Source organism: Eretmochelys imbricata, chromosome 11, assembly GCF_965152235.1.
Source record: "Eretmochelys imbricata isolate rEreImb1 chromosome 11, rEreImb1.hap1, whole genome shotgun sequence".
In the NCBI taxonomy this organism is placed as follows: domain Eukaryota; kingdom Metazoa; phylum Chordata; order Testudines; family Cheloniidae; genus Eretmochelys; species Eretmochelys imbricata.
In genome coordinates this window covers 25,247,041-25,268,281 of record NC_135582.1, presented here as the reverse complement: position 1 = coordinate 25,268,281, position 21,241 = coordinate 25,247,041, and positions in this window count along the sequence as shown.

The following is a 21,241-nucleotide window of genomic DNA, read 5'->3' as shown; positions in this document are numbered from 1 at the left end:
CCCCACCGCGCACCTAGGAGATGGACCTGCTGGCTGCTTCCGGGGCGCAGCGCAGAGCCAGGACAGGTAGGGGCTAGCCTGCCTTAGCTCCGCAGCACCTGCGACTGGACTTGACTGACCACAGCCACCAGGGTCTCTTTTCGACCAGGTGTTCCAGTCGAAAACCAGATACCTGGTCACCCTCAGTCCTGTAAACTGTTGTACACTTATATTGTATATAGTCCAAACTTACCTCTGGGCTGTGGTTTGCCTCTATATGAACTGAAGAATAACAAAACCTAAATCTTAGCCTAACCTTTCACCTAAGCTAAGCTATTCCTGTTTTGTTTTGTTTTTTTGTTGCAGATTCCCTCTGTCCTTTCCTCTAGTTTCTTCTACCTGAAAGAGGGGACGGGGAGGGAGAGACTCAAAATGTTTTCAAAACATGGGTTGGAATTAACACAGTTTGCCTTATCTGAGATCAAAGTGAATCAGTAAAAACAGCTCTGTGTCTGTCTGTCTGTCTGTCTGTCTGTCTGTCTGTCTGTCTATCTATCTATCATTGGTGTGTGTGTGTGTGTGTGTGTGTGTGTATAGCGTTCTAGCCACTTCCTATCAAGATAACTGAACAGAAAAAGCAGAAAAAGAAAAATTCCTAGACAGGGTGTTGGAACTGCAAACCTGTTTAAAGGTTATTTCAAATGCCAGGGCCACCAAAACAGATAAATATATGTGTTAATTAAAAACAAACAAAAGCCAGTAAATTAACACAGAGGCTTATTTACAAGGCCCACTTCTTTCCAGTACTTGTGGGACAAAAGTCCATGACATAGATCAATGATGGATGAACCTCAAAAGACTCAGCTTGCAAAAACATTCGTTCAGTTCTGGCAATGAATAAAGTTTTAGGGGCATGCAGCTCTTCTTTGTTTTTCAAACTGGTTCCCTTATTCCTAGATTATAGTTGGTCCCCTCTGAAGTGTTAACTTACTGTAATTTGGAACTGGTCTGATGTGGTGCAGAGTGCTGCCTGCTTGCTGCTGAGCTCCCTCAGTCCCCTCTGAAGTCGATGTAAGTTAAGGGCAGTCAGCAACTCTCAAGAGTCACTCAGCACCTGATAGGATTGGGCTGTTTATTTGGTTTGGACTGTTGATGTGCAAGTAACTATAAAAACATTTGGCGTGAGATTCTGTGCTGCTTCTCTAAGGTGCAGCTGGATCAAGAGCTAAGGTGGATTTAATACTCTTTGCAACCCCTTGAATAACTTAGGCTGCTCTGCGGGTCTGTTTAAGTTATTGAAGATTCCAGGAGCTTCCCTATGCACTACATCACCACCTGGAATCTCTGTCACTCTGTGCCAGTGCCCTATCCTGACACATCTTTAAAGCCCCTGGTCCCACCCCTCATACACACCCTATTCCAGAGCTTGTGAGGCATAGGGCTGTCTTCCGCAGTGTCTATGCTGGAGGCATTCTCCCATGATCGGATAGGGGACTTTTACTCCCCTTTCACACCACTCTAGCCCTTTTCCCTTGTGTGAAGGGGCCGGAGTGGAGGTGAGGACCTCACTTTCAAGGCTTTTTGCAGTTTTTCTTTACTTTTGAAAAGTACGTCTTTGTTTTTAATTGTAACAGTTCACAGATTTTAACGTTTTTGCCTGACTATAGCCTTATTCCTGATAGCTAGGCGGTAAATCATGGATCCCAAGGAGCAGAGTTGGAAGCAAAATCAGGCAAAGATTCTGATTAAGACTAAATATACATCACAAATTAAGGAAGAAAAGTATAATCCTAGCACTTCCTTGTAGAGCAGAACATTTTAAAAAATCATGAAGTGAAACATGAGAACACTAGACAAATTTGGATTGGGGCATAAAATAATATGGAAGACACTGCTAATCTACAGTAAGTGTAAGAATCAATTTGGCTGATAGGCAGTGAATGACTTGTATTTTTTATATTGGAGTCTTTCAATCAGTATTTTCTGAACGTGCTTTTTCATTATGATAATGATGATGGGATTAATTATCACCATGAGAACAAGTGATAATGGTACTTTGAACTGTACTTGTCACCATATGACACAGAATATCACTTGTTTTTACGTTCTCGGAGGTGGGGGGTGTGTGGGTTTGGAAGTATCTGACTTTCTCATTGAATGACAGAATAACGAGTGAAGGGATGTTGATGGAGGGCTACTGGGGTGTTGTGTGTTTTTTTTTTTTGCAGACTATTCTGATTGGCTAGAATTTTTGAATAATAATCGATAAAAATAAAGAAACATTAACAAAGTAATAGACATTAATAATTGGTTTAGTGTTTGTCTGCAATGACTCATTCCAGCATGATGTGACAACTTTGTTGGGTACTTGTCATAAATATAAGGGGAAGGGTAAACCCCTTTGAAATTCCTCCTGGCCAGGGGAAAGCTCCTCTCACCTGTAAAGGGTTAAGAAGCTAAAGGTAACCTCGCTGGCACCTGACCAAAATGACCAATGAGGAGACAAGATACTTTCAAAAGCTGGGAGGAGGGAGAGAAACAAAGGGTCTGTGTCTGTCTGTATGCTGTTTTTGCCAGGGACAGAACAGGAATGGAGTCTTAGAACTTTTAGTAAGTAATCTAGCTAGGTATGTGTTAGATTATGATTTCTTTAAATGGCTGAGAAAAGAATTGTGCTGAATAGAATAACTATTTCTGTCTGTGTATCTTTTTTGTAACTTAAGGTTTTGCCTAGAGGGGTTCTCTATGTTTTTGAATCTAATTACCCTGTAAGATATCTACCATCCTGATTTTACAGGGGGGATTTCTTTATTTCTATTTACTTCTATTTTCTATTAAAAGTCTTCTTGTAAAAAACTGAATGCTTTTTCATTGTTCTCAGATCCAAGGGTTTGGGTCTGTGGTCACCTATGCAAATTGGTGAGGCTTTTTACCAAACCTTGTCCAGGAAGTGGGGTGCAGGGTTTTGGGAAGTATTTTGGGGGGAAGGACGCGTCCAAACAGCTCTTCCCCAGTAACCAGTATTAGTTTGGTGGTGGTAGCGGCCATTCCAAGGACAACGGGTGGAATACTTTGTACCTTGGGGAAGTTTTGAGCTAAGCTGGTAAAGATAAGCTTAGGAGGTTTTTCATGCAGGTCCCCACATCTGTACCCTAGAGTTCAGAGTGGGGGAGGAACCTTGACATGGTGGCATAGTAGTGGGATTAACCTGAAATCATTTTGAGATCCAGTTGAGATTTTTTGAACTAGAAATACAGATTTTAAAAAGGAATTTTTTTTTCCTGTGGCTTTGAAGCAGCTTTGAAACTGAAAGCAGCTTGGGTTTTCCCTGCTTTGTGGCCAAGCAGAGACAAAAGGGGATTATCTTTGTGAATTGCAGGTTTTCTTTGCCTGGAGGCAGGGTACTTAACTCCTGCAGGGAAATTCACAGTCTTCCAACCCAGAGTTTTTTTTTTTTTTTTCTTTTCTTCCAAAAAGTAAATAGAGGGGGTGTGCTCTACCCATTTGCCTGGAGACAAAAGTGGCAGGGTGTTTTTTTTAGGATTTTGATTTTTTTTGTTTTACAAGGAGCACAGGTTTGAAAGGGAATTTTTTTTTCTTTTGGCTGGGTAAGCAGGTTTCCAAGTAGTTGGAGGTTTTTTGCTTTAATTTGGGCCCAGAGCAGAGACAAGGGAATTGTCTTTTTCTGTAGGCTGACAATCACTATCAGAGAATAGGTATTCTATTCCAGCACAGCAAAATTTTACAGCCAAGTTTTGTTTGTTTATTTCTAAACCTCGGGTGTAAAGTTAGTTAAAAACAGAGAGGTTAGAATGGCAAAATCCGCGGCTCGACTACAGCTCGAATTAGCCAAATTTCAGGCTGAGGAAAGACAAAGGGAACATGAAAGACAGATAGAACTCATGCAGCTGAAGAAGGAACAAAAAAGGGAGGCAGAACAACACCAAGCGGCTGCTCACAGGAGAGCTATGGAAGTGAGGGACAAAGAACTGGAGGAGAAGGAAAAAGAGAGGAAGTATGTGGAGGAGATGGAGAAGATAAAGGCTCAGCAGAATATCCCAACAAACCCTAGTAATCCTTCTCCAAGTACCACTTCCCATCCCAGAAAGTTCCCCACCTACAAGGCAGGCGATGATACTGAGGCCTTCCTAGAAAACTTCGAAAGGGCCTGCCTTGGGTACAACATCTCTACTGACCAATACATGGTAGAGCTGAGGCCGCAGCTCAGTGGACCCTTAGCTGAGGTGGCAGCTGAAATGCCTAAAGAACACATGAACAAGTATGAACTGTTTAAATCCAAGGCGAGAGTCAGAATGGGGATAACACCCGAGCAGTCTCGTCGGAGGTTCAGAGCCCTAAGGTGGAAACCAGACATGTCATTTACCCGACATGCCTACCACATTGTGAAACATTGGGATGCCTGGATATCAGGAGCAAGTGTTGAATCTCCAGTAAATTTGCCCTTCCTAATGCAAATGGAACAATTCTTAGAGGGTGTTCCTGAGGAAATAGAAAGATACATCCTAGATGGGAAACCCAAAACTGTAATCGAGGCAGGAGAGATTGGAGCCAGATGGGTGGAGGTGGCAGAGAAGAAGAAAACTGGTCGCAGTTGGAGCGGAGACCAGAAGGGACCACCCCAGACCACACCCTATTACCGGGGGCCACCCAAAGCCCCACCTACCTCCCAAAGAACCCTCCAGACCCCTTATCGTCCTGCCACCCCGTTCTCCAGCAACCCTCCTCGCCCCAGTGACCCGTCAGCTGGACGATGTTTTAAATGTAACGAGCTGGGGCATGTAAAGGCCAACTGCCCCAAGAACCCCAACAGATTACAGTTCATTGCACCGGAATCACACCAGAGGTCCACAGGCCCAGATACTTCCCAGATACCCTTGGAGCGGAGGGAAACTGTGAGTGTGGGCGGGAAGAAGGTCACCGCGTGGAGGGACACCGGAGCACAAGTGTCAGCTATCCATGCTTCCTTAGTGGACCCCAATTTAATCAACCCAGAGATCCAAGTGACGATTCAACCCTTCAAGTCCAACTCTTTCAATTTGCCTACAGCCAAGTTGCCTGTCCAGTACAAGGGCTGGTCAGGAATGTGGACTTTTGCAGTCTATGATGATTATCCCATCCCCATGCTGTTGGGGGAAGACTTGGCCAATCATGTGAAGCAGGCCAAGAGGGTGGGAACGGTCACCCGCAGCCAGGCTAAACAAGCCGTGAGGCCTAGCTCTGTTCCGGAAATTGCTATCAGGACCCAGTCAGAGGTGATGGACCTGGACCTTAGGCCAATGTCTGCAACAGCAGTAGTGGATCCAGTCCCAGAGACCCAGACGGAACCAGTCCCAGAACCGGAACCAGCCGAACAACCAACACCAGACCCTGTGTCAGCACTGAATCCAGTACTTGCAACCTCAACACCAGAGGGCCCCACCGAACCTGAACTGGCAGCAGCCGATAACCCTACACAAGAGGCTCAGCCGGAGCCTGAATCCCAACATAGTGCACCAGCGGAGAGCGGTTCACAGTCAACAGAAACAGCTCCATCCCCTATATCGCTTCCAGAGGGACCAAGCCTAGGTCCACAATCCAATGAGGGACTGATGTCTCCAGCATCAAGGGAACAGTTCCAGACCGAACAGGAAGCAGATGAAAGCCTCCAGAGAGCTTGGACAGCGGCACGGAGCAACCCACCGCCTCTCAGCTCTTCTAATCGATCCAGGTTTGTTGTAGAAAGAGGACTTTTATACAAGGAAACTCTTTCTGGTGGACACCAGGAAGACTGGCATCCTCAGAGACAGTTGGTAGTTCCAACTAAATACCGGGCCAAGCTCTTGAGCTTAGCCCACGATCACCCTAGTGGCCATGCTGGGGTGAACAGGACCAAAGACCGTTTGGGGGGTCATTCCACTGGGAGGGAATGGGCAAGGATGTTTCTACCTATGTCCAGTCTTGTGAGGTGTGCCAAAGAGTGGGAAAACCCCAAGACCAGGTCAAAGCCCCTCTACAACCACTCCCCATCATTGAAGTTCCATTTCAGCGAGTAGCTGTGGATATTCTGGGTCCTTTTCCGAAAAAGACACCCAGAGGAAAGCAGTACATACTGACTTTCATGGATTTTGCCACCCGATGGCCGGAAGCAGTAGCTCTAAGCAACACCAGGGCTAAAAGTGTGTGCCAGGCACTAGCAGACATTTTTGCCAGGGTAGGTTGGCCCTCCGACATCCTCACAGATGCAGGGACTAATTTCCTGGCAGGAACTATGAAAAACCTTTGGGAAGCTCATGGGGTAAATCACTTGGTTGCCACTCCTTACCACCATCAAACAAATGGCATGGTGGAGAAGTTTAATGGAACTTTGGGGGCCATGATACGTAAATTCATAAATGAGCACTCCAATGATTGGGACCTAGTGTTGCAGCAGTTGCTCTTTGCCTACAGAGCTGTACCACATCCCAGTTTAGGGTTTTCCCCATTTGAACTTGTATATGGCCGTGAGGTTAAGGGGCCATTGCAGTTGGTGAAGCAGCAATGGGAGGGATTTACACCTTCTCCAGGAACTAACATTCTGGACTTTGTAACCAACCTACAAAACACCCTCCGAACCTCTTTAGCCCTTGCTAAAGAAAACTTACAGGATGCTCAAAAAGAGCAAAAAGCCTGGTATGATAAACATGCCAGAGAGCGTTCCTTCAAAGTAGGAGACCAGGTCATGGTCTTAAGGGCGCTCCAGGCCCATAAAATGGAAGCATCGTGGGAAGGGCCATTCATGGTCCAGGAGCGCCTGGGAGCTGTTAATTATCTCATAGCATTCCCCACCTCCAACCGAAAGCCTAAGGTGTACCATATTAATTCTCTAAAGCCCTTTTATTCCAGAGAATTAAAGGTTTGTCAGTTTACAGCCCAGGGAGAAGATGATGCTGAGTGGCCTGAAGGTGTCTACTACGAAGGGAAATGTGCTGGTGGTGTGGAAGAGGTGAACCTCTCCATGACCCTTGGGCGTATGCAGCGACAGCAGATCCAGGAGCTGTGCACTAGCTACGCGCCAACGTTCTCAGCCACCCCAGGACTGACTGAACGGGCATACCACTCCATTGACACAGGTAATGCTCACCCAATTAGGGTCCAACCTTACCGGGTGTCTCCTCAAGCTAAAACTGCTATAGAACGGGAGATCCAGGATATGTTACAGATGGGTGTAATCCGCCCCTCTGAAAGTGCATGGGCATCTCCAGTGGTTCTAGTTCCCAAACCAGATGGGGAAATACGTTTTTGCGTGGACTACCGTAAGCTAAATGCTGTAACTCGCCCAGACAACTATCCAATGCCACGCACAGATGAACTGTTAGAGAAACTGGGACGGGCCCAGTTCATCTCTACCTTGGACTTAACAAAGGGGTACTGGCAGGTACCGCTAGATGAATCTGCCAAGGAAAGGTCAGCCTTCATCACACATCTCGGGCTGTATGAATTTAATGTACTCCCTTTCGGGCTGCGAAATGCACCCGCCACTTTCCAAAGACTTGTAGATGGTCTCCTAGCGGGATTAGGAGAATATGCAGTCGCCTACCTTGACGATGTGGCCATATTTTCGGATTCCTGGGCAGACCACCTGGAACATCTACAAAAAGTCCTTGAGCGCATAAGGGAGGCAGGACTAACTGTTAAGGCTAAGAAGTGTCAAATAGGCCTAAACAGAGTGACTTACCTTGGACACCAGGTGGGTCAAGGAACTATCAGCCCCCTACAGGCCAAAGTGGATGCTATCCAAAAGTGGCCTGTCCCAAAGTCAAAGAAACAGGTTCAATCCTTCTTAGGCTTGGCCGGTTATTACAGACGATTTGTACCGCACTACAGCCAAATCGCTGCCCCACTGACAGACCTAACCAAAAAGAAACAGCCAAATGCTGTTCAGTGGACCGGAAAGTGTCAGAAGGCCTTTAACAAGCTTAAAGCGACACTCATGTCTGACCCTGTACTAAGGGCCCCAGACTTTGACAAACCGTTCCTAGTAACCACAGATGCATCCGAGCGTGGTGTGGGAGCAGTTTTAATGCAAAAAGGACCTGATCAAGAATTCCACCCTGTAGTGTTTCTCAGCAAAAAACTGTCTGAGAGGGAAAGCAACTGGTCAGTCACTGAAAAAGAATGTTATGCCATTGTCTACGCTCTGGAAAAGCTACGCACATATGTTTGGGGACGGCGTTTCCACCTGCAAACCGACCATGCTGCACTAAAATGGCTTCACACCGTCAAAGAAACTAACAAAAAACTTCTTTGGTGGAGTTTAGCTCTCCAAGATTTTGATTTCGACATCCAACACATCTCAGGAGCTTCTAACAAAGTGGCTGATGCACTCTCCCGTGAAAGTTTCCCAGAATCAACTGGTTAAAATCGTCCTTAAGATGTGGAAAATATTGTTAGTCTTTATGTACTTGGTAGTATATTTAGAGATGCATGTGTCTTATTAACTCTGTTTTTCCTAGAGCTCCAGGAAGAAATCCCAGCCAGTGTTTCACCCTAGCTGAGATTTGGGGGGCGTGTCATAAATATAAGGGGAAGGGTAAACCCCTTTGAAATTCCTCCTGGCCAGGGGAAAGCTCCTCTCACCTGTAAAGGGTTAAGAAGCTAAAGGTAACCTCGCTGGCACCTGACCAAAATGACCAATGAGGAGACAAGATACTTTCAAAAGCTGGGAGGAGGGAGAGAAACAAAGGGTCTGTGTCTGTCTGTATGCTGTTTTTGCCAGGGACAGAACAGGAATGGAGTCTTAGAACTTTTAGTAAGTAATCTAGCTAGGTATGTGTTAGATTATGATTTCTTTAAATGGCTGAGAAAAGAATTGTGCTGAATAGAATAACTATTTCTGTCTGTGTATCTTTTTTGTAACTTAAGGTTTTGCCTAGAGGGGTTCTCTATGTTTTTGAATCTAATTACCCTGTAAGATATCTACCATCCTGATTTTACAGGGGGGATTTCTTTATTTCTATTTACTTCTATTTTCTATTAAAAGTCTTCTTGTAAAAAACTGAATGCTTTTTCATTGTTCTCAGATCCAAGGGTTTGGGTCTGTGGTCACCTATGCAAATTGGTGAGGCTTTTTACCAAACCTTGTCCAGGAAGTGGGGTGCAGGGTTTTGGGAAGTATTTTGGGGGGAAGGACGCGTCCAAACAGCTCTTCCCCAGTAACCAGTATTAGTTTGGTGGTGGTAGCGGCCATTCCAAGGACAACGGGTGGAATACTTTGTACCTTGGGGAAGTTTTGACCTAAGCTGGTAAAGATAAGCTTAGGAGGTTTTTCATGCAGGTCCCCACATCTGTACCCTAGAGTTCAGAGTGGGGGAGGAACCTTGACAGTACTCTTGCATGTCTTGCTGTAATATTTCATTGTGTTCACAACGGCTAAGTCTCTAAGGAGAGCAGATCTCTCCAAATGTATCTTTTTGTACCCATAATGCAGTAAGAAAGATGACGCAAGGGATGTGGGTTAATTAGGCTACAACTAGGGCCGGCTCTAGGTTTTTTCCTGCCCCAAGCAAAAAAATTGCTGCCCCAAGCTCCAAGAGCACAACTGCCCAAGCCAAAAAAAAAAAAAGGGTGGCAGGAATGCCGCCCCTGGAATTGTGCCACCCCAAGCACGTGCTTGCTTTGCTGGTGCCTAGAGCCGGCTTTGGCCACAACTTTATTCACTTAACGTACCTGGGAATACCTGGCAAAAAATCATACTGTGCTAGTCTTCATTCTTTCCTTAATTGTTTCCACCTATTTGGGAGGGCTGCCATCAGCAACGCCCTTCCCAGCCTTCCACTGCCCACCCCTCATATAAGGAGTAAGAGGGGGCTGGAGAAAAGGGGAGGGGGTGGTTTACTTACTATCAGATATTAGGAGCCCTAACTACCTCTTTTCAAGATGCCTTCCCCTAAATCCACTTGTGACTCCTGTTAATCAGGAAACAGTGTCCTCTCTGTAGCCGGAGGCTGCTCTGGACATATGCCACAAGGAGGTGCCACAGTTATCTTGGCTGCTTCCTGCCCCCAATCCTAGCTAGATCCCCTCCCAGGTAATTAACAGATCTTCCCTAATATGGGCCAAAAATATGTCCGCTCCCCAGTTGTAGGGGTATACTTTGTTGGCCCTGGATAAGTCAGGTACCAAATATGATACAAAGTTCAATTGATTGCCCCAAATACCTGTTACTTAGAGACGTGGTCTCTCCTCGCTTTTATTGCTGAATATTATTAACATCAAGTGTAAAGAATCATGAAGCTGAAAATATGGACAGTCACTTTTAGTGAAAGAATGAATCCCACATTTTAAGTTTCTCTATGAATAATTTTGTGTGTTTTCATTTTGGATCATTGCATGCCACATTTGGGCCCTCACAAATTGAGAGGGATGGATGAAGATGTGTAGATTAACTTCAAAGCAACAATGTTCTTTCATAACTCAAGTGCTCAGAAGAGTTTCTGTAAATGACTGCTAAATTAGGAGTGATTCTTGGTGCTCATTTTAGGCTGTAGGTGGTAACTTTAGCCAATGAGAGATGAGTGGGCAGGGCAGTACTGAGGAGAAGATGGCTGGCTGGAAGATTTTCAGCACATGAAGGTGGTCTGATCAGTTTGGGGAAAGAACTGTAGCTATACATAGTGAAGGAGCAGTATGGCTGCTAGTATGGGATGCAAGCTGCTGCAAAGCTGGCATTAGTAGAAAAGATAGAGTTGCAGCACTTTGGGAGGCACTGAATTGTGTCCAGTGCACTACTTCAGAGGCAAGTTTGCATCACAAGTTAAACTATATACAAGTATGGGAGAGAGCTTGAAATTGTATAGCCTATTTGTGCTCTTTGGCTTAATGTGGCCTGCCATCATGTGGGAATTCCAACTGAAATAATACTTTCCTTAAAATTAAGTGGATATGTAAATCACTGTAACACTCAGTAGAGTATGGATCATTTCAGTGACTCTAAGAAAGATATAATTCATGACTACCTTTAACATATGTTATAGACATTATTGAAATAAGAATTGTGGAAAATATGGATTACATTAATTTTATCAAATACCAATTTATGAGCAAATAATTGCTGGTACTTGCTAAACTGATGAAATGCATTACATACATATAACCATCCAGAGATCATGCAATTGGCCACATTACATTTCTTTTTATAGGAAGGTTTTATAAATTTAGTGGAGGAAAAAGGTCCAAAACATCTGTCCTTGTAACCAGGGTTTTGTAAAACTCTAGATGTGTTTTCTACTTTTTAGAGTCACTACAAAATTCTGCAGTTAAACTCATATGACAGTCTCAATAATGATACATGAGCAAAATAAGAATCAGCTTCATGTTCTGTAGCTGTATTAGTTCTGCAATAGTAAAGATGGTGCTGATTTTGAGGCAACAGTTTCCTTACCATAATAATTTAAAAACTTTTAAAACAATGAATAAAGATAAGGCACAAGAACAGACATGTATTTTCTGTTAAGGTTTTGTAGCATTTTGGTGAACAGTCCAGACTGCTGCTAATACATTGTCTATTGCACTGCACTACACTTTATGTACTATTTAACTTAATCCCTATTTTATTTGAAATGTAAAAAATGTTTTCCAAAAAACGTTTTCTCCCATCTTTCTCTCACTTGGCTATTCCATTTGATATATCTTTTTTGCTTGTCTTTTTCCCCCTCATTCCCTAGGAAAAAACCTAGAAAGCAAATATAAGCTTATTTTTAGATAGAGCGAGTGAGAGAAAAATAGATTTTTATTAGTGTGCATTTTGAACAATGAACCTGGATGAGACCATGAAAAAATCAGCACTTCCCCCTGAGGCCCAATGTTAAAGAGCTAATTCTAAAATGCCATTTTTAATGGAAAAGAATCAGATTTAACCAGAACCAGACTTTTGTCAAGTCAGACTGATCATTTAAAATTAGGTATCCACTCTTTGTTCATATATGGGTAGATCTCTGAAGCTTTCCATTTTAGAAGAAGATGAAGGTTTGAGGGGAGAAGAGCTACAGATCATTCCTATTAGCATGAAACTTTCTACTTCAATAATAGCTTCTTTTGGTGGCTTGACCTACTCTTAATAAACATTTGCTTGTTATTTACTTACCTTTAACAAATCTGTAGTTTTCTATTGCAATAAAATAGCTTCCCAGAGAGATCCATATTCAGTATCCTATTATTTTATATACATTTCCTCAAAACTTACGGACATATGGCCAACTCCATAGCATATGCATTAAATTTATGTTGGCTGCTTCACAGCTCCAGCATTTATCATCTGTTCCAATTCCATTTTACACTAATTAATTTCTGACAGAAGTAACTGAGAGTACTGATTACTGTAAGATACCCTCTGCAATGTGAATGTGAGTTACAACTAGGGACAAATTCAGAAGTGACCTAAATAGTGCAATGAGTTTATAGGTTAAAAGAAGGAATGAGAGTGATTGGAAAGGGGGATGTTTGGCAGAATCCCTAACTGTGGTGAAAGAAACAGATCTGCAGAGAAAGTGAGGACGAGAAAGTGCAGAGTTAGAATTCAACTTGTTTTTCAGGCCTTAATCTCAAAACTACTACTTTTTAAATGTGTAGGGATTTTTGAAAGTACAGTTTTTAATGTTCCTTTAAATTACTTAGAATTTAGATTATGAATAAATATTTTAAATATTTTGGTCTGGTACTGTTTACTCTGTTTACTATGAAACAGAATGAAGTAGCAAATTATTACAATGAGCAGGTTGCATTATCAGTTGTAGCGGACCCCCTACTTATGACCAGTCTCTGCCCCCTCCCCGCCCCCGCAAAAAAAAAAAGAGAGAGAATTGACATTGTACTGTGATCCACATTAAGGAATGTTCTAGTGTAAGAAAAGCTATTCTGTGGCTAGAATTTAATACAATGATGATCTTTTACTTTTATGTGAAACTCTTATTTTATTTTTGTCACTGTATTGACCTAATACTGTATTTTCCCAGTCTTTCCTTTTTAACTCATTCCTATAACAGTCTGTTTTAAGCAACTCCTTTGACAGAAAAACCTGTGAGGGGCTTCAAATTCAATAACACAGATTGGATAGAAGGCATCCCTCATCCCAACTTCAGCTGAGTAACTGCAGATCCTTAATACTACACTCTACACTGTAGGTCTCCACAGTGATCACTCTGCTGAAAATATGCTGACAGCTCAGGGTGCTTTTGTATTGTCTAAAATGTGTTGTACTGCTATCAGGTTTAGTATGCTCAGAGGGCTTTGAAAAAGATGTTTCTATGTTTCCTCAGTACCTTATGTTTATGCTCAGGAATATTGTGCATGCTTATAATGTACACAAAGAGCATACAAAAGCTTGCAATAAATTTAAGTTGCTAAGTCAAGTATTTGAAAGCTAGGAAATGTCAGAATGAAGGTTTAATGTGCAGGCTTATTTCTGCCTAGTTGAAAGATGGGAATAATTTTTTAAAAACATTAAAAAGTAGAATTTGCAGAATATAGACAAATTTCAGTGTCTTTAAATGTTGACTCTATTTGGTTTTTGTGGGGTTTCTTATGTTTTGTTTCACCACTTTGGATTTTCTCCTTAGTCTGATGTAAATCTAGTGTTGTTGAGGGTTTTATGTAGCTGCTTATGCAATATAAGCTTACTATGGGTCTAGTGCTGGCAAGAGATGAGGACCCTTTACTCCTGATGGCAAAAAAAGGATGCTCAGCTACTCAGGAGTAGGTGCAAGTTACTATTTCACTATCAATATCTGCATTAACTATTCTCTAACACCATTAGTACCATATGTTCCTTGACATCCAGTATATGTTTTAGGCATATGTGGTTCCCTTTGGAACACAGAATACTCAAGTTGCTTGCATAGAATATTTTCTTGATAAAATTGGATGCAACACTCAGTTTTGGTAGCACTTTCAAAAATATGCTATCTCAAATAGCTTCTTAATATACAAATTACCATTCCCTCTAGTCTCATCAACAGATGTTGAGTGAGAATGTCTACCTTGGAGAGGTGATTTGGAGATATTGTGATCCTTGTTCTTGACGTGTTTTTGGATTAACAAAGGGAAAGGATTCTTTCTGTAAAACTTTAAATGTCCTTTCTTGATTTACAGCTATAAAACATTTCTTCTTTCTTTAAAATGTAACAGAAAAAAATCTCACGAAACTGGTGCCATTTCATGTACCAAAATATCACTCCTCCTAGGGGAATCAACTAATGTTTCTTAACTGTGCTATCTGGTACAAAGCAATAAGTATTACATTCATCCAGATGTTATTTCCAGTTATATTCTGACTGCTACGTTTTCACTGTAGCAGGCTTCAGAACAAGGTGATAGCTTGTTTCACTTTCATGGAGAAAGACCTACAGCTGGTGTCAGTCTCATGGACAGTGACGGGCTGTGTTTTTTTCCCCTCAAAAGGCAAACTCTCCCCTGTTCTCTGTGAGGTAAAAAAAAAATCTTCAGTGCTCAGCTAGGTAACTGAACTCCTTAAATTATCCAATAGGCGTATAACATTTCTTATGTATGCAAGCTCTGTAGCCTGAAGCTCTAGTGAGTAAGGAGCTCTCTGCGCCTATCTGTTGGTGAACAAGGGGGAAGAATTGCTGGACACTGCTTCATCTGCATATACTATTTATCCAGTACTCCAGATGACCACAGCTCTGGAGAGGAAGGAACTATTTGCTCCTACCTGCTGGTGAACAAAGGAAATACAGCTACAGCTTCATTTGCATAAGCTTTCTTCCCAGAATTCCTCCAGTGATGCTTGCGTGCCAGCATAACTGTACACAAAATCAGAATTGGCTAGTGGAACTGAACTCAGAGAGGAGTAAGAAGGGAGAAGGGCTCCTCTCTAGTGCCAAGGAATGCCTGGGTTCTCTCAAAGGTCTTACATGCTGCTGGTTCCTCAGGATCCTGCTCTGTTGAGAGGACTTTGCGGTGAGACAACACAGACTGAGGGCTTTGCAAGTCAGTACACAGCCACTAAATAATTGAAATCACTATATCTGGGTTAGGTGGCAAAGTTTTAGGACTGGACTTCAGTTTCCAAAGGACTAGAGACAGGCCTGCCTAAGGGCACTTCCAAACTGTGGGGCTATATAGCTCCAGACACCAAACCATGAGTGGGGTTTGGAGAATGGGGAAATGAGATGGTAAAGGGACATTTGCCTATTTGATGCTCACATCAGTGAGTAGGGAGCTAAGTAAACAGATGACTGCAAAAGTTACTGCGGCGGGAAACTGACTTATTAATTTAGATATACTTTTGTTATGTTTTCCCAAGATTATGCTGTGTTCTCTTTCCTCCAGTAAAGTTTACCTTGTTTGTCTTGGAAGTAGAGAGCTGTAGTCTATTAAGTGTGTCCAGGGAAGGTATTTAGTGATCCCAGAAATTTTGAATGCGGATTTTAGCTGGTGATGTGTGTTAGTTTTGAGAGGGACCCCAGCCATTTGAATATGGCTCTTGCTGCTTATAACAGTTTCAAAATAGGTGAAACCCTTCTGCCATTATCTTCCTTAAGCTCAATTTTCACCCTCATTACGTTTTTATTGGACCAATTATACACTAGTTTCCAGACCAAAAATGTTACAATATTCAACTGCTAAGTCTCTTTCAAAGCAATAGGTACAATATGGTGTGGAAATAACAGTAAATAGTTCAAGTGTCCATTTCATATTAAAATAAAAAATGCAATGATGTTAATAATGTAAATGTCCATAAGCCAGGAAATGTGAACTAGCATCGAACAGGTCTCTTAAGGTTGTTCACTTTTCTTTTATTGCATTCTTTATGATAGTGTTTACAACTGTATATGATCACCTTGTACTTCTCCATCAATACAATACAATCTCATTCCTTGATTTGAGATTCAGATTTTGTGTGCCCTTCCTTTCTACTGTGTTTAGCTTTAATAGAAATGGTTCCCTCTCTTACTTACTTAAGAGACTAAAACTGGACCTCTAAAGAGACAGAGCTCCATGCTGTAATCAGGCTCCTCAAAGTACACTGGTTAGGCTAAAGTATTTATTGGTTCATTTGCAAATATTTAGTGGGAACCACTGCTTACTCAGACAAATCTCCGATTAAAATTAGTAAATCTGGAAATTTCCAAGCTATTTAAGGCAGTTAGGCACCCATCTCCCATTGAAATTCAGATGAAATTAGGAGCCTATCTCCCTTGGCTCCTTCTGAAATTTCAAACTGAAAAGTTCTGCCTGCCTAAGAAGCTTGGGCTCATTATTTTATTTTTTTTCTTTTCACTTTAGTTTTATTTGTCTTTAATTTGTCATGAAATGTAATTTTAATCTCAAGCCTTCACATTTGTGTGCCTCCTTGTAGCATGTCCATGCATCTTGGGCCAAATTCTGATTGCCTTAGGTTTCAAGTCAATGGGATTACTCATGTGTAAGGCAAGCATGACTTGTTCCCCCTCCCCACGTGAGGCACGTGGATGATGAGTGGTTCTAATATGTTAATACTATTCTCCAGATCAGTGGATCTTCTATACCAGAAGCTATAGTGTGTAAGTGACACACTTGTACTACAAGAAACACTGGTTCTGACCTCAAATCTCCAATGTATTAGGTGATTTGCTGCAACACCTTTGAGCAAAGCAAATATATCGTAAACAACTTGCCTTAAGACTGAAGCACATTCTGTTTTCTGTATATTCCTTTCTAATGTTCTATTTTTTGCCTTGAAAAAAGATTAAAGAACAGAATTATACTGGAACTGGTGGAAGCATGATCGTTCCCTCCCTGATTATACTGAAACATTAAAATATCATCAGCATGTTAATTTTATCATCTGAACTATATGAGATTTATTCAGCATCTCTATCTGTTACATTAGTCTCTAGATATAATTTATTCTGATTGTGGGAATGTCATAGAAAGAGACCAAAAACATCTGGACTTCTTAATATGAAACAAATTTTCTAGGATACATATCACCATATTAAACTTAATTCTGTTTGAGAAGACTGAAATGGTACATTCTGTAGCACATTCAGACTTTGGCCCCAAACCGTCTACTGGGCTAGTGCAATAGATTCTTACAGACTGTCCCGAAGGCCTAAACTTCATTCACTGTCAGTTTCATAATACAATCTCAAGTACAATGAATTACTCTTCCCAATCTAAAATTAATGGATTGATTGATTGGCAATCCCTCGATTCAAGGATGATCTCTACCACAGATTTACATATGGGTCCTGAGATGACTCAGGAGTCCGATCCTGGAACCGCAAATCCACCCACGGTTGGTACAGACACTTTGTGGCAGACCATCTGCTTGCTGGGAGAAAGTTCTTTCTTTTTCCTTCCTCCTCTCTTTTTTCAGCTCCCAGGGCAAGGTGCTTCTCCTCCAAGCGGGTCACTCCCTGATGGAGGATATGGCGCCATTGGGGTCGGTTGGTGGCTTGCTCCTCCGAGCCTGTGATGTCCACATCAGTTTTCTTAAGACACGCTTTCAATGTGTTTGTAGCTTTTCCTCTGACCACACAGGATCTCTGACCGTGGGTGAGCTGAGTGTACAGGACTTGTTTTGGGAGGCAAGAGTCTGGCATCCAGCCCAGTGAAGTTGGTGCATGAGGATCATTGCTTCAATGCTGGTGACATTGGCTAAAGCGAGGATGCTGGCGTTAGTGCGGCAATCTTGCCACTTGAAATGAAGGATCTTCTGGAGGCATCGTTGGCTATACATCTCCAGACTCTTGAGGTGCTGTTGATCAGTCACCCAGGTTTTGCATCCACAGAGGAACGTAGGATCAACAATTGTCTTATAGACCTGGATCTTGTTGTTCTCTCATAGGTCATGGTCCATGAGAATGCATCGAAGCAATTTCCCAAAGGAAGCACTTGAGCACTGGATCTTGTGCTGGATCTCATTGTTGATTTCTGCATTTTGAGAAAGTTGGCTACTGAGATAGCAAAAGTGCTCAACTGTCTCCAAAGTCTGACCCTCAATGGTGGTTTGTGGTGGGTCATGTGGAAGGCCTGAAGCAGGTTGATAGAGCAGTTTTGTCTTCTCAATATTGAATGAGAGTCCTAGGCTTCGGTAAGCTTTTGCAAGAAAATCCAGTATGGACTAAAGGTCATTCTCAGTGTGCGCGAAGATGACAGTCATCAGCATACTGAAGATCAGAAATGGATGCCCTGAAGACTTTAGACTTCTAGTGGAAACATCAAAGATTAAAGAGCTGTCCATCCATTCTGTATTGAATGTCAACTCCATTGGGGAGATGATCTTGCAAAGGACCAAAATGATTGCTAAACTGATGGAGAACAGGGTTGGGGCAACAACGCATCCTTGCTTAACCCCAGTTTTGATGATGAAAGGTTCTGTCTCAAGGCCATTACAGACAACTGTGGCAGTCATCTGATCATGGAGAAGCCTTAGGTCCTTAATAAATTTTGGAGGGCAGCCAAATTTGGACTGCACCTTCCACAGGGCTTCATGATTGACGGAGTCAAAGGCTTTTGTCAAATCGATGAAGGCCATGTACAGGTTCTAATTTTGCTCCCGAGAGTTTTCCAGGATTCGGTAGGCAACGAAGACTGTGTTGGTTGTCCCGTCGGATGGTCTAAAACCATACTGAGATTCTGGCAGTATTTCCTTAGCAAGGGGAAGTAATTGGTTAAAGAGGATACAGGCAATGATCCCTGCTGTAGATAGCAAGGCAATGCACAACATGAATACACAACAGCAGCTAACATAAAACCTAGCCATTGCAAACAATTATTTTCAATAAAGTATTTAGCTAGAAAAACAAACATCTTACAATTTTCTCAATTAGATTGTTCTGGATTTTCTTTAGAAGCACATAAAATGAATAACTAAGAAAACCTGAACTGGAAGACACTTTCCTGTTAACAAACATACTTAGTTTCACAGGGCTAGATTATCACATCCCCTATTCAGCATGCAATATTGAAATTGCAACTCTGGTTGTATCATCTATTTTCATGATATCCCCCTTTGCAAGCAATTGGGGGAGAAGCAGATGGGGGGGGCAGATGGGAATAGTAGGAGATCTGGTTCTGCTCACCCCTGCCCACTTGCTAGTTGGGGACACACAGGGAGTAGTTTGATTCTCCCTCAGAACAAGGTGGAATCAGTGGAGAAATTGTTATTGAGTTCAAAATTTGTCCTATAGTGTGCCACCCTTCTCAAAGTTACCATCCAACCCACAGGAATAACATGATTTCTCCCCAGCTTTTGCTAATGCAAAGCTTGGTGTGTGCTTTCTTTGTTGGAGGACAGGGTCAGAAGATAAAGGTTAATCTCTAGTAAGAAGTCTCTATAAGGTCTGTTTTTATGGAGTTTCTTTTTGGAGTGTTTCCATAAGGATGCATGGGAGATCCTGGGGAGCAAGGTCAGCAGCCCTATATGATTGTGACACTTCCATTAGACCACAGGTGTATTGTAAAGCAACTAGGTGTAGAGGGCAGAATAAAAAAAACAAAGTACATTACTAACACAGATTCAGAACAATTTTAGAACCATGTTTTTGGCCATTTGTGTCTAATTTCCTACTAGTTCATTATATCATTTACTTAATTAAATTAATTTTATTTAGATTTGTAAAATGAAAAGGCTCCTATGGTCCTCATTCTCAGGGCTACGTTTTTGTATGACATTTAGCATTATCAAAGAAAAGGAAATTGTGTTCTGTTTTATCACCTACCAGGAACATTGGTACTTTGCTTAATCCCCTCTCAGAGAGGAATATTCTTAAAATGATGGGTATAAAATATCTTGTCCTGTTCTGGCAAGAATCTGGCCATATCCCTTGATAACAAATCAGGCATGAGTGAATAGGCATTCATAAGAATATGTTTACCAATGAATTATATGCCAAGGTTTTGACACAACCATCAGTTATGCCAGATGCAAATAATTTACTCTCTGTCAGTTCAAATTCACAGTCTTGTTTGGATGGCTTAAATCTTTACTGGCATCAAAATACAGCAAGCAGCATTGCTCAACTGTAGAGTTGAAAGCATAGACATAGGTATAAAATGCCAGAAATGTAAATAACAAAATTCAAGCTGCATTTGCTGAGTGTTTCTTGTTGGTAACATTTCATGGTGTACTTTTTGGGATGGAGGGTCAGTTGTATTTTAGTGCTCCAGAATGGTGTCTGATTGTACTGATGTGCTGTATTTTGAGGTGAGATGCAAAACTGAAGTCCTGTCCATGCATTAACACTAGGAACACTTAGCAAGTGTGGAGGGCTTTCTAGTCAAATTTTTACTTGGACAATTACATTCTGTCTATTCAAAATATTTCTGCATTGTCCATTGGCTAAAGTGTTCTTAAATGATCGAATTTGTAATGCAGTTCATAGTTATCTTTTCAGGATACTTTAATCCCATTCTATAGTTAAGGCTATGATTTAGTCATGGGTATTTTTAGTAAGTCATGGACAGGTCACAGGCAATAAACAAAAATTCACGGCCTGTGGCCTGTCTATGACCTTTACTATAAATACCCCTGACAAAATGGCAACTGGGGGACTCTGGGGGGGCCTTTAGTGCGCCACTGTTCAGGCCATCTGCAGGGCCAGCAGCCCCGGGGGCTGCTGAGCAGTGGCTGCTGTAGCTGTCCCTGGGGCTCTTGCTCCGGCTGCCCGTGGGGCTGCTGCTCAGGTGGTCCCTGGGGCCAGCTGCACCGGCTGCTGCTCGGGTGGTCCTTGGGGACAGCTGCTGGGGGCCATGGAGCAGCAGCTGCTCCGGCTGCCCCTGGGGTCATCCATTGGCTGCTGCTCCAGCTGCCCCCAGAACCTCTGCTCAGGCATGTCCCTGGGGCCAGCCGCACTGGTCACTACTCAGGCTGTCCCTGAGGCCCTGTCCTGGGGCCGCTCCAGCAGCGGGTGGTGTGGCTGAGTAGCTGGCCCCGAGGTTAGCTTCTTGGGTGGCCCTGGGGTCAGTCACGCTGATGGCTGCAGAAGTCACGGAAGTCATGGAAAGTCAAGGAATCCGTGATTTCCCCAACCACCATGACAAATACAGAGCCTTATCTATCGTTGTTGTAGAAAGCTGTTAGTTCATTTAAAAAAATATCTCTTTAGAGATTTTTTTTTAAAAAACAAAGGGATCATCTAGTCTGACATCTTGCACAGCATAGGCCATAGATTTCACCCCGGTAATTTTGGCATCTATCCCAGCAACTTGCAGCTGGACTAAACAATATCTTTTAGAAAGGCATCCAATTTTGATTTAAAGATTGTACTGGAAAATTTTC